Source organism: Polypterus senegalus, chromosome 13 (assembly GCF_016835505.1).
Source record: "Polypterus senegalus isolate Bchr_013 chromosome 13, ASM1683550v1, whole genome shotgun sequence".
NCBI lineage: Eukaryota > Metazoa > Chordata > Cladistia > Polypteriformes > Polypteridae > Polypterus > Polypterus senegalus.
This window is the reverse complement of record NC_053166.1, coordinates 427,274-444,874: the sequence shown is the minus strand read 5'-3', so window position 1 is coordinate 444,874 and position 17,601 is coordinate 427,274. Positions and strand designations below refer to the sequence as shown.

The 17,601-nt window shown below is 47.3% G+C and overlaps 1 protein-coding gene across 11 annotated transcripts in view; it reads left to right on the top strand.

Moving 5' to 3' along the window:
• Positions 1-17,601, top strand: part of LOC120543393 — a 221,437-nt gene that overhangs the window by 133,641 nt on the left and 70,195 nt on the right. For 6 of the 11 annotated variants that reach the window (XM_039776468.1, XM_039776461.1, XM_039776463.1 and 3 more), the window contains 3 exons: positions 15,609-15,790; positions 16,045-16,096; positions 16,183-16,577. The exons of 1 other annotated variant lie outside the window; for it this stretch is intronic. The gene's annotated coding sequence lies outside the window, so the exon portion shown is untranslated. Of the gene's footprint in view, positions 1-14,802; positions 15,178-15,608; positions 15,791-16,044; positions 16,097-16,182; positions 16,578-17,601 lie in introns of those variants that run through there. 4 more of the 11 variants (XM_039776467.1, XM_039776466.1, XM_039776470.1 and 1 more) reach the window with 4 other exon arrangements.

The window sequence follows — 17,601 nt, the reverse complement described above, 5'->3', positions numbered from 1 at the left end:
TAAAAAGGTGAAACAAAATCTGCGCTAATTGATATTATGGAATTTGGTTTGCTTCATCAAAAACTAGAGATTTTCACGAAAATTTTGGTCCTAGTCTCATTTTGATAGGACAATTTTCACGACCCCCTAGGTACTATAACGATTAAAGTCGTTCGGTTATACGACATGGACGCGGCAGTTAAAGTCGTTCGGTTATACGACATGGAGGCGGCAGTTTTTAGTGCATATAACCGCTCTAAGCATTACATTGCCGTACGACTTTAACTGTCATGAATTTTTACCATTTTTATTATTTAATTTATGTATGGCTTTTGCGTTCATTATTTAGCAAATCTTTTACACACATTCTTAATATAAGGTTTAAAGAATATTCTTTGAAAATTTTGTAACTAAATCTTTCTCAGTAAAAGTTATCAATAATTTAATAGTAATTTATACGATTTTCACGTTTACATAATGTAGTTAACGAATAATTCTTTTTTCTACTTCCTGCCTAGAATTCATACAATCCTTCATAAGGCACTTGTCAGTTCCCCTCCTGCCAAAAGGGACATTTGCATGACATCTATCCCATACGCAACTCCTGTAAACAGATTTCCACGCTGAATATGAACTGCGATCCTATGGTTTATTCCCTTACGGAGACATTGGCTGACACAAAGATTTACAACATGTTCCCGATAAAAGAACGGACAACCGAATCAGGCTCACTCAATGCCAATTTTACGCGTACAGATTAGCAATGAGGAACACTTTTAGTAGTTTGCACTAAAGGGACCAACTATTCCAACAGTACGTCGTAGACGCGTATGTTAAACCAAAGGGCGCGCGTCTCAACTCTCTCAGATTACATCAAAAAGATCTGCACGTGGAACAATACAAAGGACTTCTCAGACGCGCTGCAAGAAAACGCGGAAAATAACAACGTACGTGTAGGCAAAATGATCAGATTACCGTCCACATTTCCAGGAAGTCCAAGATACATGCAACAAAACTATCAGGATGCCACGGCCACAGTACGTAAATTCGAAAAGCCTCATTTATTTATAAATCCTGCTTGGCCGGGAATTCTCCATGCACTGTCGGATACCCAAAGACCGGAGCACAGACCTGATAGTATAGTACGAGTCTTTTGGATTCAGCTGTGGGAATTACTTAAAGACATTCTACAACAACATCTTTTTGGTTATTGATTATATTTACGTAATTTCGGAAGTGCGGTCTTCCTCATACCCATATGCTGTTTACTCTTCACAATAATTCTAACAACCAGTCTTCAGACCCGGTCAGTTGTACATGGCTTTTTCTAGGGGTAGATCTTTCGACTCATATAGATAGATAGATGCTTTAATAATCCCAAGGAGAAATTCCCATACTCCAGCAGCAGATAAAGAACAATGTTAAAGAGTGATAACAATGCAGGTATAACAGACAATATCTTTGTCGTTTAACCCCCCGGGTGGAACTGGAGAGTCGCATGTGGGGTCTCCTCAGTCACACTAGGAACAATTTAGAATCGCCAATGCCCCTAACCCGCATGTCTTTGGACTGTGGGAGGAAACCCCTGCAGACACGGGGAGAGCATGCAAACTCCACGCAAGGAAGCGAATCCGGGTCTCCTAAGCAGCAGCGCAAACTTCTGCGCCACCGAGCCACCCATACTGTCTGTTTAGCTCCTATAATTAAGTCACTCGGTTGTTGATGTCCTGCAAATGAAAATTAACATCGAGTTTAAGCTGAATAATGATTTTTTTTTTTTCTGGACGTGTCTTCCCTTCTGCCTGGAAACAGGGGGTCTTGTCAGTGCCAGGGTTCTGTGATCTTGAGATCCGTCCCTGATTGCAAGCTGGATTTTTTTTTGCAACAACCCCACGCCCCCAAAACCCAACCCCCCTACCACCCTAATATTTATAACGGGTCCGTGCACGCGTACGCCACACTGCATTGTAGCGGCCCGGAGGGACAAGTCCGGACCCAGGAGCGCCTTATAAACTGATGGTGTCATTTTGTAACATGTTAATTTCTGGAGTCAGCTTCAGTCAGATGTCTGTGAGGAGACAAGTTCGCGCCGTTCCGCTCGTGTTTAGTTAACGGCTCAGCCGTCTTTTAGCAGGCAGAACGGAGGGGTTTGGAGAAGCGAGCAGGAGGAGGATACCGGCGGCTTTCGGTTGACATTCAACTTGGTTTTATACATGTTATCGCAGTAGTTATACGAGTTTTATTGTTTTCAGTGAATCGTTTTATTGTCTTACATTTATGGCATTTTAGGTATTTTTTCGTCCGATGTTTAGTGTAGGGCGATACGGTGGCGCAGTGGGTAGCGCTGCTGCCTCGCAGTTAGGAGATCCGGGTCCTCCCTGCGTGGAGTTTGCATGTTCTCACCGTGTGTGCGTGAGTTTCCCCAGGCGCATTGGCGTCCCTATAGTGTGGGTGTGTATGCCTTGCGGTGGGCTGGTGCCCTGCCCGGGATTTGTTTCCTGCCTTGCGCCCTGTGTTGGCTGGGATTGGCTCCAGCAGACCCTGTAGTTAGGATATAGCGGGTTGGATAATAGATGGATGGATAGTTAAGTGTATGCACCGTTTCACGAAGCCTGCAGTAATACGTATTGCATATAAGTGAAGCTTGTGTCTGGCGGCGTAATGGTTAAGGCTTTGGACTGCAAATCCTAAAACCATGAACAGGTCACTTCACCTACTGGAACACCTAAAGCAATGTAACCTCTTGTATCTCAGATGTCGTGGGTCGCCTTGGATAAAGGTGCCAGTTAAATAAGTCAATAATCGTGTACAGTATGTGGATGTTGGAGTGAGTAAACATACCCTTTGTCACAGACGGCATTATGATAACTCAGAGATCGTTGCTCCCACCAGCAGAAGCTTTTGCTTAAGTGTTGTTGGCTTCAGGAAGGCGCGAGCGCTGCTGTCGATTGCTCCATGCATTTCAGATGCCCCCCCCCTTATCATTTTTTGTCCGTATAGCCGGGGGTGGCAATGGCTATGATTAATCTGGTGTTTGAGCAGCACATATTTATTTTGTAAGTCTGTTAGGTTATTATCAAAGTGGTACAACTGAGGCCGATTCCTGAATTTCAAATTGACAGGTGCGCCCAAAAGGAGACAGCGCCACCTACTGACACGGCAGCAGTTACCGCAGGAAAGAGGAAGTGCGTCCTTATCTTTCTGGTTTGTCTTTTTAAAACCACCAAAAACCCCATGACTTTCAATTTTGCTTCTCGAGATTAATATGCTGTGTATGTATATATTAGAGTGATATGCGTTGTCAGCAAAACAGAACAGAGACGGCTTCACGGCTGAAAGTTTTTTTTTTATGTAGTCAGGCTTTTAAACGTTCCTGCAAAAGCTTGTGGGTCTTCAATGCGGCGGAATGTTAAGTGCCACGTGTATCAGATGTCTCTCCCCATCGGTTTAGTTATCATCACCATGTGACGCACAACTATTATTTTGAAAACTTTTTCTTAATAATAAAAAAAAAATCCAGCCAATCAGCTATTACGCCCTCCTCTAAATGACTCTGCTTCAGTGTTGGCTACGTCTCTCCCCTTAGGATCTGACCGCTTTCTTCACATCAGCCTCCCGCTCATAAACGACCACGGCAAGGTGCGACCTGAGGTCCACAGACCCCCAGACAAGAAAGACCCCCTTCACCCAACCCTTCCAGTCAGACTTTGTGCTATCAAACCAAATCTCGATGCTTATTGGAGGTGCTTAAAGTGGGCGGCTATTCATTTGAATTGGCGGAGTACCGACAGTAAATGGCTGCATACCAGCACCCTCGAAACCCCCAAGGGTGACCCAACCCCGCTCTTCGATTTAAATTACGTCTGTCAGCGTGCTCGAGACCCCAAGAGGACCCCACTCCACCCCATCTTCAAACTAATATGCAGTACATGAAACAATGCACTCAACACTCCGAGGGGTACCAATGCCCCCTCCTGCCCCCTCAATTACGAAATTGTGTGAAATTCACTCCGCTTCATCGTGAGGGGGACCAGGAAGCTGACACAAACTGATAGTACTGGCAGTATTTCTTTTCCACTTCAAGTATCATTTTGTTGTAATTATAGGACATCAAATACAATCTTACGACTCCAATATGCTCGCTGAATGGAAATGCAAAAACTAATTAATTTTACGCAAAAATAATTTGTGTTAGGATTAGCGTGTATTAGCTGGCATTTGGGGGAAAATACTTATTATCTTAAAATCTGTCTGTGTGTATGTGTGAGACTGGCAGTAGGGTACCAGTTCGGAACTGGCAGATTCATTGGGGTACCTACCTGGGATTTATCGTTCAGTTCTAACAAAAGAAAACAAAAGGGCACACAATGGCACAAAAGAAAAGAGACTCTGATGCAGAATCTGCTGCTGCCGTGTTTTATACTATATAGTAACAACGTTACTGCATTCAGGAGACAGAGGGATGAAGTTGGCCCCTTAATACTGATATGTGATAAGTGAGGACCGTTGGTGTCTTCAACGCTGCTTCCACCTGCCACTCAGCGCCACTGCCACTATATGTATATTGTCAGATTAGGATGCTGTATTGCACCCGACCTGGCACAGACTCACACGGAGGCACATGTAAAACACAACAAAAGACTTTTGTTTTCTCTTCAGCTGGATGGCACATCTTCCCTGTAATCCCTCCAGCCACAACACAGTCCCAAAAGCACAAAAATCACACACAACACCCTCTCTGGCACTACCACTCCTCCCATCAAGCTTTGTCATCCTCCTCCTGACTCTGGCCTCTGAGTGGTGGTTGCTGGTCCCTTTCATAGCCCACCTCGAAGTGCTCCAGGTGCTTGATCACCTATTTCCGATTGTACTTCCGGGTGGGGCTGCAGAGTCATCCATGCAGGCTCAGGGACCCATGCAGCACACCATGGCGGCCACCCAAGATCCCAACAGGGCCGTGGAGAACTCCATCTCCCATGGAGCCTTGTGGGAAACTGAGGCACCATCATCAGCCAGGGAGGCTACCACCAAGTGTCCCAGGGAGGTACTGAGTAGCCCATGGTTGCTCCCCCGGAACATATGTTGAAGGGGCGTCCCAGTCGGGCATGGGACCCGGCCGCCTGCCACAATCAAAATATATATATATATATATATATATATATATATATATATATATATTGATTGTGGCAGGCGCATAATGTCATGCATAATGAAAAGATGGAACTCTGGAGAGAGCAAAATACAACACAATAGTGAACCCGCGGCATAACAAACGCCGCATAATTATTTATTGATGGTTGAACACTTCTGGAAAGACACAGTTGTCTAAAAAGGGAGGGTTTCGTATAGAATAAACAATAAATGAACCAGAATCTGCTTCTAGACCTGCAGAAAGATAGGGGGGGAAAAAAAAACCACAAGACAAAAACATTGCTGCATCAGCTACATGAAGATATATAAAAGTAAAAATTTTTGCTGACAATCACACAGTAATTATAACTAAGGCATTTAGGGACAACCACATCCTTAGGTCATGTGCTGAAGATGTCCAAGTCATACTTATGAGATCACCATGTGAGCACCTGTGTGCGTACGCACGCTTGTATGTGTAAGGTTTCTCTATAGGAGCATCCAATAGTGAGTGTGAAGGGCCATAGACCTGCCCCCAAAAACGTGCGGAAGATGGAGGGAGTTCCAAGCCCAGAGGTCACCCCAGAGCGCGGAGACCCCAGGGAGGCCGTCACCAGAGAAGCCCCAACCCCTACTCGAGAGGCGCAGAGGATCACCCCGGGGGTCACAACCAGCAGCCGGCAGAGTACCGGGAGATATCAACGGCAAGCCCTCAGGCCCGCCCGCAGCCGCTCTCCCACGAGTCGGCCGGGCCCGGGACCCAAGGGTGACCCACCCCGCCGAGGACCCAACAGAGCCCAGGGAACCAGATCTCACCAGGCAGCCAGCGGGAGCGACCAGACAGATGCTTAAGGCAGGGGGAGGGTAGGCGAAGATGTTGTAGTATTGCCAGATGTCCCAGGAGAGATGAGGAGTCCAAAACCCCACCTGACATATCCAGTCACACACAAACACAGTCCTACACTCCCTCCCTCATGCTCTCACATACACATACAACCCAAGACTTACAAGGATGTACGCCAGACACCCATTCACACTCCCCACACACACCCTACCTACCTGAGGTACAACCATTCCTGGACGCCAGAGTTAGCCCCGTTCCGCAGGGGTAATAGTGAGCAGGCACCCCCGTCCAACGCAGAGCAAAGCAACCCACCACTCCAGACCACAGGCAGACGGCCAGCTCCCACTCCTAGCCTCCAGCCCCGGGCAGCTAACTGAGAACAGAGGTGTGATAAGACCTCTAGTCTCCCTCCGCCTGCTCTAATGTAATGTTGGTGTGTGCTGATAAGGTGCATTTTATGGTTGGGGGGGCGCGGGCAGTGCCGGCACCATGTGGCCTACACCAGCTGATGCCAACACACAGCCCCACTTCCCCCCCAAAACTCTCCGTGACTAGGTGCAGTGTAAAATTGGAAGTGGGCACCAGCACTCGGAGTGAGGCTGAAATTTCCCCCCACCGGATGCCGTTGAGTGTGCCCACTCCCAAGGCCCTGAGTGTGCATTTGTGTGGCATGTTGTTTGTGGAAGTGTTTAATGTGCAAATAAAATTGGGGGGTAGGCTGCCACAGGACTGCGGAAATGGGATCCATACCCGCACCCCCTGACTTACCCACACCCCAAGGCCCTATGTGCATGTTTGTGTGATGATGTGAAGGAGCAGGAGGAGGGAAATGTCTGAGGATGGGGAGGAACGGCTGAGGGGCCTGAGCCCTCCAGGGAGCCAGCTACCCTACTGGCCCCAATGGGCACCTCCGTTCACAAAATCCACCCGGGGCACGGAGGCCCCAGCCCATCTAGCCATGGCCCAAAGCAGCAGCATCACAGAAGCCCCACGGAGTCTGAGGCCACCAACCCACACCACCCCAGCAGAATAGAAGCTGAAGCGAATTGATGCATGTAGCGTGTAAAACAGTTTGCTATGGTGCGCGCAGGCGTGCGTCGTAACCGAAAACTCTTTTGTTTAAAGACTGCCTACTTGATTGTGTTTTAACCTCAGTTGTAAAGGAATGTTTTAAGGACCCCATGGGATACCCCTTGGTTTTGGCTGCTTTTCTATACACTCACCTAAAGGACTATTAGGACCACCATACTAATACGGTGTTTGACCTTCAGAACTGCCTTCATTCTACGTGGCATTGATTCAACAAGGTGCTGAAAGCATTCTTTAGAAATGTTGGCCCATATTGATAGGATAGCATCTTGCAGTTGATGGAGATTTGTGGGATGCACATCCAGGGCACGAAGCTCCCGTTCCACCACATCCCAAAGATGCTCTATTGGGTTGAGATCTGGCAACTGTGGGGCCATTTTAGTACAGTGAACTCATTGTCATGTTCAAGAAACCAATTTGAAATGATTCGAGCTTTGTGACATGGTGCATTATCCTGCTGGAAGTAGCCATCAGAGGATGGGTACATGGTGGTCATGAAGGGATGGACATGGTCAGAAACAATGCTCAGGTAGCCCGTGGCATTTAAACGATGCCCAATTGGCACTAAGGGGCCTAAAGTGTACCAAGAAAACATCCCCCACACCATTACACCACCACCACCAGCCTGCACAGTGGTAACAAGGCATGATGGATCCATGTTCTCATTCTGTTTACGTCAAATTCTGACTCCACCATTTGAATGTCTCAACAGAAATCGAGACTCATCAGACCAGGCGACATTTTTCCAGTCTTCAACTGTCCAATTTTGGTGAGCTCATGCAAATTGTAGCCTCTTTTTCCTATTTGTAGTGGAGATGAGTGGTACCCGGTGGGGTCTTCTGCTGTTGTAGCCCATCCGCCTCAAGGTTGTGCGTGTTGTGGCTTCACAAATGCTTTGCTGCATACCTCGGTTGTAACGAGTGGTTATTTCAGTCCAAGTTGCTCTTCTATCAGCTTGAATCAGTCAGCCCATTCATTCTCCTCTGACCTCTAGCATCGACAAGGCATTTTCGCCCACAGGACTGCCGCATACTGGATGTTTTTCCCTTTTCACACCATTCTTTGTAAACCCTAGAAATGGTTGTGCGTGAAAATCCCAGTAATTGAGCAGATTGTGAAATACTCAGACCGGCCTGTCTGGCACCAACAACCATGCCACGCTCCAAATTCCTTAAATCACCTTTCTTTGCCATTCTGACATTCAGTTTGGAGTTCAGGAGATTGTCTTGACCAGGACCACACCACTAAATGTACTGAAGCAACTGCCATGTGATTGGTTGATTAGATAATGGCATTAATGAGAAATTGAACAGGTGTTCCTAATAATCCTTTAGGTGAGTGTATATAATCCACCAAGATACCCGACCACGGTAGGAGGGGGGTGTGCACAAAGGGTAGGGACGTAATGAGTGGGAGCGTATGAGTCACATTTAGTGGGAATTCCACGGCTTGCAGTCCAAATGGAGTTCAACGGCTTACCCACGACTCTCTGCGCCAGGTAGACACACGCTCAATGTCATGCATAATTATTTATTGAATGCTAAACACTTCTGGAAAGACACGGTTGTCTAAAACGGGTTGGTGTGAGAATACAACAGTAAGTGAATGAAAAGATGGAACTCTGGAGAGAGCAAAATACAACACAATAGTGAACCTGTGGCATAACAAACGGCGCGTGGCTCAGACGTGCATGCGGACTCTTACCACATACGAAAGGGACTAACTGGGTGGTCGGTGAGTTTTTGCGTCCGGGCAAATGGGCAGGCAGTGTGAATGCCTAGAGAGCGAGGGTAGACGCCGTCCGGTGAAAAAGGAGCGTTGGTGGGCAGGAAAACGTCTTCCGTGTTCCTGCAGGAGCATCTAAGAAGACGCATGTTTGTCGCGGAAGCGAATAGCTGTATGTAGCATGTAAAACAGTTTGCTATGGTGCACCCGGTCATGCGTCGTAACCGAAAAGTTGTTTTTTAAAGACTGCTTACTTTATTGTGCTTCAACCTCAGCTGTAAAGGATTGTTTTAAGGATCCCATGGGATACCCCTCGCAAACCATTTCACACGCTGCATATGGTGATTCACCTCCGCAAGAAACATGCCTTGTGGAGCCGACCCGGACACAGACAGGCGGACATGCTCTTAATCACCACCACACGTTTATTATATATACAATATTTACAATAATGGTCACTCAGACCCAGTCCAGTGCACACTCACAAACCCCAATATACAGTCCTGGCCACAAATGCCTTCTTCTCGGGCCGCCTCCACACCTCCTCTGTGCCTCGTCCTTCGTCCTCCCGACTCCAGCCTTGAATGAAGGGAGATGGCCCCTTTTATACTCTCCCGGATGAGCTCCAGGTGGTTCCTGGCATTCCCCTCTTGGCCACGCCCCAGCGTGGCGGAAGTGCCGGCTGTCCTCCCGGCAGCTCTCCGGGTAACCTTGTAAGTCTTCCCCCCAGCACTTCCTGGTGTGGCGGAAGTGCTGAGGCAACAGGTCCCCAACGCATTGGGGCACCTCCTGGCGGTGACCACGGGCCCCTACAGGGTAGGGCTTCCATGCCCTCAACCCGTGGCCCCCAGAGCAACCAGGAAGGTGGCCCCCACGTGATCCAGGGTGGGCCTTGACCCTCTTCCGGTCCCTCACGGCGTCCTGGCCAGGTCGTTGCCCCGGCATCCCTGACAGCCTCTATGAACAGTCAACGTAGCTCAGAGGTGCATGACATGCGCATGACATTAACCTGACCTGCACTGCATGTGGCCTCAACGACAGATGAATATAAATGACGCCCTTTTTTCTGTGTCGTCGCGTCCCAGTTGGTGGGCGTGGCCCTGCGAAGTTAATAACGTATGCAATGGTCTTGGAGTTGGTGGCCGTGGCTCTTTCCTGCGTGCGCCATAGGTGTCTCACTTGTCGGCAGCTTAGTGAATCCACTTCTCTTCCCGCGTGGTTTCCATGGTTGTCTTGCCTTAGTGAATTATATATATAGAAGATAGTTGCATATATTCCCCTATTAATGGGGTGGCAGCATTTACCTGGTGGAGATCCTGTCTGTGTGCCCACAGGGTATAGGGAAAGTTGTAGTCTGGATGGTCAGCCTTGTTGGGGTTCTTGCATCCTGCTAGGGGAAGCTACAAAGGACCATTGTCCCTACTTTGGGTGGGCTTCCGTCCGGCCCAGAAGTGCTTCCATTGTGCAGTGTTGTGGCACTGGAGGTGCTCCTGTGTGCAGCATAAAAGAAGCCACTTCATCTTCGTCAGAGGGTTAGAGTCAAGAGGAAGAGGATGATGCTCACTGTGGAGGTTATCCGGGATGCCTCCACGCTGGGAGGACCAGGAGAGCAAGCCTGGCCACATAACATGTCAACCCCCCTGGGTGGCAGCGGTGCGTCAGACTCCTGCAGGGCTTCATGGGAATTGGAGTTTGGTGCAGCCCTGTTGCAATCCACAGGAGCTGCTGAGCCCTAATGGGCAGTTCTTCTGCCGCATCCGGAAATAAGGAATCACGCACCTGGAGCTCTTCTGGGTGTGTTATAAAAGGAGCCAGCAGCCATTACTCAGGTAGCCAGAGTCGGGAGGAGGAGGAAGACTAAGCTTGACCTGAGGAGTGGAGGAGAAGGAAAAAAATGAGGAAGACTTATTGTTTGTGCATTGTGCTGTGCTTCGGACAATGTTGCTGTGCTTGTGTGAAACGAGAAAGAAAGGAAAAAATAAAATGTGTGTACCTTGAACTTGTGTCCCACGCTTGTCTGTGTTGGGTTCAGGTGGCAGTGCCAGCCTGGGTGGTCCACAAGATGTTAAGAGATTTTGATTCATTAGATTCTGCCGTGTGGACTGACCTAAAAGCCTGCAATGATAGTGTTATTAAATTAAACAACTGTTTTAACCTGCAGCTGTGTCTGCTATTTGGGGGTCACTGGCGCCCCCTAGAGTCGGCAGTACACATTACCTGAGACTGAGCTACATACTGACCCAGTAAAACTCTCACGTGTAGATTTTTCTTTTGACTTACTTGGGCCTGACAGGTAACAGTTAAGTTTGGCTCAACAGCACCCCCTGGAGACCACAACTGACATACGCAGTGCTGGACATGAAACACTCACCTAACCCAGCAAGACTGTCATGTAAATGAGTAGTTTAGTTAGAGAACAAAAGAAGGTGAAGGGAAACTTAACTATGACTGCTGACCAATTTGGATTTCCAGGGGTGGAGGGACATGGGGGGGCTTATGTGGCATGGAGGGCAGAAAATGTCAAAGGTTAGGAGTCGACACAACATAACAACAGCAAGTCGTTTGTGAGCAGAGAGCGAGAGTTAGCAGTAAATGGCTGGACAGCCACAGAAACCACAGGAGTGACGTTTGAGATGGCAAGTGAGACATGCAGAACAAAGTAAAAGGAGACCTGCGGACATGGAGGGCACTTCATATGTGCCAGAGCTGATAGCCACAAAGCTCACCGAGATAATATAAATATAAATATATACATACATATAGTGCCTTCTTCAGACCCTTTCACATTTGACACACTTTGTTGGCACCTTTTGCTAAAATAATTTAAATTATTTTTTTTTTACCTCATCAAGCAACACTTGAAACTGAAAACAGGAATCCACAAATGTTTGGAAATGCACTAATAATAATCAAAAAAAAATATTCACAGCCGTTCTGAGGCCCGTGGCCATCAGTCAGGGGGCACCTGGACGATTTCTGAGCCCTTTGGTGCCACACCTGGAAGTGCTGCTGGAAGAAGGTCATCGAGCACCTGGAGCACCTCTGGGTGGCCTATAAAAGGGGCCATCCGCCACTACTCCAGACGCCAGAGTTGGGAGGAGGTGGGCAAAGCTTGCCAGGAAGAGTGGAGGCGAGAGGATTTAGAGAGAGCAAGAGAAATTGAAGAGGAAGAAGGAGAGAACTGTGCTTTGGTGCTGTGTTAGTACTGTGTTGTACCGGAGCGTCTGTACCGGAGAGTCCAACAAGGAGAGATGTCAGTTTTCAGTTTTTAATATGTTTGCAAACCTTGCTGAAAGCAAGTTTTTGGCTTTCTCATTATGCTTACACCAAAATATTTTCATAATGTCGGGTATTTTGGACTGTGCATGTCATCTTCTTCTTCTTCTTCTTTCTGCGGCTCCCATTTAGGAGTTACCACAGCAGATCATCCATCTCCATCTATCCCTGGCTTTTTACCTCATTTTCCGCCTCGCTCGGCGTATCCACAGACCTCGTCTTTGGCCTTCCTCTCTTCCTCTTGCCCGCGGGTTCCATCCTCCACATTCTTTTCCCGATGTACTCCTCATCTCTCCTCTGCATGTGCCCAAACCATCTCAATCTCGCCACTCTCACATGGTCGCCAAACTGTAGTACCCGTGTTGTCCCTCTAATGTCCTCATTCCTAATCCTGTATGGCCTCGTTACTCTGAGCGAAAATCGTAGCATCTTCATCTCCACCAGTTCCTGCTCTGCCTCCTGTCTTTATCTGTGCTGTCGTCTCTAAACCATACAAGAGAGCTGGTCTCATTACCATTTTATAGACCGTCCCTTTCACTCTTTCAGGTGGTCTTTGATCTCTTGTCACTCTTCTCTACCCAGGCCACCCTGCCTGCACTCCCTTCTTTACCTCTCCATTCGACTGTTGGACCCAAGTATTCACATTCGTCTACTTTCACCACCTTTGCTTCTTGCAGTCGCACCCTTCTGCCACCCATCATTCACACACATGGACTCCATCTTACCCCTAAAGACTCATTCCCCTTCTCTCCAGTGTGTACCTCCACCTCTTCAAGTTCGCCTCAACCTGCTGTCTACTTGCACCATTCAATACAGTCATGGTTATCATCGTCCAACCTGCTAGATCCTAACACAGGGTCACGGGGGTCTGCTGGAGCCATACCCAGCCAGCACAGGGCACAAGGCAGGAACAAACCCTGGGCAGGGCGCCAGCCCACCACAGGGCACACACACAAACACCCATACACCAAGCACACACCAGGGCCAATTTAGGACCGCCAATGCACCTAACATGCAAACTCCACACAAAGAGGACCCGGGAAGGGGACTGGGGTATCTTTACTGCAAGGCAACTGTGCCACCGTGCTGCCCATACAATACATCCATCCATCCATCCAACCCGCTATATCCTAACTACAGGGTCACGGGGGACCAGTCAACACAGGGCGCAAGGCAGGAAAGAAACCCCGGGCAGGGTGCCAGCCCACCGCAGGGCGCGCACACAAACACACACACAGCACACACCAAGTACACACACTAGGGACAATTTAGGACCACCAATGCACCTAACCTGCATGTCTTTGGACTGTGGGAGTAAACCCACGCAGACATAGGGAGAACATTCAAACTCCACGCAGGGAGGGCCCGGGAAGCGAACCAGGGTGTCCTACCTGCGAGGCGGCAGCACTACCCACTGTGCCACCATGCCTCCCCCATACAATACATCCATCCATCCATTATCCAACCCGCTATATCCTAACTACAGGGTCACGGGGGACCAGTCAACACAGGGTGCAAGGAAGGAAACAAACCCCGGGCAGGGTGCCAGCCCACCGCAGGGGGCACACACACACCAAGCACACACTAGGGACAATTTAGAATCGCCAATGCACCTGACCTGCATGTCTTTGGACTGTGGGAGGAAACCCACGCAGACACGGGGAGAACATGCAAACTCCACGCAGGGAGGACCCGGGAAGTGAACCAGGGTCTCCTAACTGTGAGGCAGCAGTGCTACCCACTGCACCACCGTGCCGCCCCCATACAATACAATAGAATTTATTTTTCTATAGTCCAAAATCACACAAGGACTGCCACAATGGGCTTTAACAGGCCCTGTCTCTTGACAGCCTTGAATGGCAGAAAGGGAGAACAAAAAAATGGAAGAAATCTTGGGAAACGCAATTCAGAGAGAGAGAGAGATTACCTTGCCTTGCCTTGCCAGGTAGGTTTGGCATGTAGTGGGTGTCCAAAAACAAAGGGGGGCTATATGCAATACAATACACAGAACAGAACACAAGTAACTACAGATCACAATGTCATCCATGAACATCACAGTTCACGGAGACTCCTGTCTGACCTCATCTGTCACTCTGTACATCACCACTGCAATCCAGAAAGGGCTCAAAGACGCACCTTGGTGTAATCCCATGGTCATCTTGGACCAGGCTGTCATTCCACACCACAGTCCCGCTGTCCTCATTCATATCCATCCATCCATTATCCAACCCGCTATATCCTAACTATAGGGTCACGGGGGGTCTGCTGGAGCCAATCCCAGCCAACACAGGGCGCAAGACAAGAAACAAACTCCGGGCAGGGCACCAGTCCACACACACACATGCCCACACACCAAGGACAATTTAGAATCGCCAATGCACCTAAACCCACGCAGACACGGGGAGATCATGCAAACTCCACGCAGGGAGGACCCAAGAAGCGAATCCAGGTCTCCTAACTGAGAGGCAGCAGTGCTACCCACTGCGCCACCGTGTCGCCTGTCATGAAACCATAAGAAAAAAAAACAAAACTAAAAGCTAAAAATTCCAAGAAATATAATAAAGACAAACACACATATGCAGGCTGATTTGTCAGACTCTCTGCACTGTTACGCTGCTTATGAACTTCCTCTGTTGTTTTTCCCAGATCATGCTGACTCGGCGTTGTTCTAGTTTTGTGTCGCTTCATTGCCAAACGACCTGCCAAAGCTCAAATGATTTGTTGAAAGCAAACTTCTGACTACTACCCAGAGGCTCTCTTGGCGTTTTATGTTTAAAATGATCTCCTGTTACGGGTGACACGTCACAAAATGCAGACGCCCGATGAGTGCGCCTGACACGCTCTTCACTCGTGATCTGCCGTCCTAAAGGTTTTGATCTTCAGCACATTGGAATTAAAAAAGGTGTTAAATCAACAACCCTGGAAAACCCTGGAAGACCCCCAACTCCCACCTCATCTGGCTGTGATTTAACAGCAATTTAACAAAACAGTTGTGCTTGTGCCTGCATGGATCCTGATGACTCTTGCGTTATGATCTCTGATTTGTAAAAACTTATTAAGCAAATGCTAACGGAGCGCCTTGCTAATTGTGCATCGATAATTGGGTTTTGACCTGCAGAGATTCCAAATCTGAGGTTTGTGCGTTTTATGCACCTTTAAAGGTTTAACTTTTTTTTTGTTTTTTTTTTACATGTTACCCCAACTCCATTTTGCCTTTCTCTAAGTTTTGTGAATCCTGTTGCTATGATGCCAGTTGCTTGCGTGTTCACAGGGGTCGTGACCCTGACCTCATTAGGTCAAGGGATTAAATGTTCAAATTGTCCGGCTTGTAATTCTTAAGCGTTTACGTGGTATTTGTTTCTCAATAACTTGGCATGTGAACGCTCAACAAAATCAGAATTAAAAGTCGGACAATATGGACAAAAGTAAGCTATCAAAATTACTCGAGTTGTCTCATCACCGTAGTCCATTGTTTGAAATAAAACATATAACCTGCTCAGTCCGAAATGCCATTATTTGAAAAAAATGCCATTCATCTCTTTTTTTTTTTTTTTTTTTTTTGCAGACCAAGTGACAAGAAAAACCCCATACTGACCCGGAGGGAACACGCAAGCTCCACATAAACCACGGCTGGCCCATCTCGAATGCTCCAACATGAAACCCACGTGAGCGCACTAAAGTGACAAGGTGAAGCGTCACAACGCGAAGCTCTGAAAAGTCTAAGAGCGCGTGAACACACGGCAAAAGGTTAGCTCGGGCGGCCATGTTTGATACACCCGTGAATTGCGTTTTCAAAAACTTTCTTTCGACTAGTTCTCGGTTAACGAGTTTACGCTCTGAATTTTTGTTAGCATTTTAGTTCGGACGAAAAGTTTTCGACTTTTGCTTTGTTCTCTCTGTGTTGGATTTCTGGGGTTAGTTTTGGTTCTGTTTAAAAGATCAGATTTTAAACCTCCATGCTATCAGTCTCATATTCGTCTCCTGCTCCTCTCTGTCTCCAGTCTTCGCAGCAGAACACTACGTGTTGGGGTTTGAGTCTCCACAAATTTAAAGGTGACAGCAAAACTGCACATGCTTTTAATAAGTTGTAAATGTATTTACATTTTTCAAAATGCCAATTTGTTTTTTCCTTTTTCCAGCCCTTTCCTTAAAGATCTCCCAGAATTCCCCAGTGCCTACTCACTGATGACATCATCATTAGGGACAATATACAGATGGACCCGAGCTGTTCTGTGTTGTCGGACTTTATGGAGAGAACACTTCATTTTGTGATTTGAAATCTTTGGTTTTGTTTTTCTGGTTGCCAAATCCTCCTCCCTCTTGTTCCAGAATTTTGCTTTTTGATTCTCATTTTGACTCTTGACGTTTGACTGACGTGACCTACGGCTCATTCTGTGACCTGCGTCTCTTCTGATCACTTTCATTTTTTTCTTACTGTCTCTATTGAGTCCGTACACATTCCAGCCATTTAATAGACTGTAATCAATGAGTGGCGGATACTTGCAGAGTTTCAGTTCAGACGACTCCTTCATATGTAAGTATACAAATATGTAAATGACACCTTGAGGAGTGTGAATAAAAAAAAAAATGTAAATGAGCGAGATACGTAAATACCAGAGCCCTTAGCTGAGAAATTCCCCCTAACTCAAATTGACTAAGTGCTGTGCAAGAGAAGTACAGTAAAACCTTGGATTGCGAGTAACTTGGTCTGCGAGTGTTTTGCCTGACAAGCAAAAAATTGTAATAAACGAGCGAGGTCTTGCAATACGAGTAGTATGTATACGCTTTGCCTGCCAAGTGCCACGTAATCTCAACTGAGCCGATGTTTCTTCTCTCTCTGCAGGATTGTGGGTAATCGTCTGCCATGCTCGGTCTCAGTCGGCGTGCCTCACTCGTATAGTCAACATCCGTACGAGCCCATACTGTTTACTATGGCTTTGTGGCCTCGTGTGTGCGAGTGATGAATCTGTTTAACGACAATGCAATGTCACTTTTCCGCAAAATACTCAAAAGGAGGCAAAAGCAACTGTCAGTGGGATAGGTTCCTTGTCAAAAGTCACAAAAAAGGAAAAAGATGCCAGTGAGCCAGCAGTGATTCCGTTAGTCAGAGTAAAAGTCGTTCTACACAATAACCCTCCTCTTCCTCTCCCTCACACCAGCCACTATCCTTTTCAAAGGTACAGTACAGGTTAATTTATTTTATATATTTTTACTTCATATTTTGTATTAATCATTTGTATATGAAAATTGTTGGGTTGTGGAACAGATCATCTGAGTTTCCATTATTTCTTATGGGGAAATTCGGTTTGATATACGAGTGCTTTGGATTACAAGCACGTTTACGGATTACACTCACAAATTACACTCACAAACGAAATATATAGAAAGTCGTCACTTTCTGCAGATTCCACTACCGTGGATTCGTTTTTTTGCTGTTATAAAAGTGTAACACACTTGGTCTGATCACATCTATTCGCAGAGGAAGTCCTCACTGCAGGCTGTGAGGTGGGACGCGGACGGACATCGGGTGCCATGGAAGGCAGAGACAAATTCCAAGA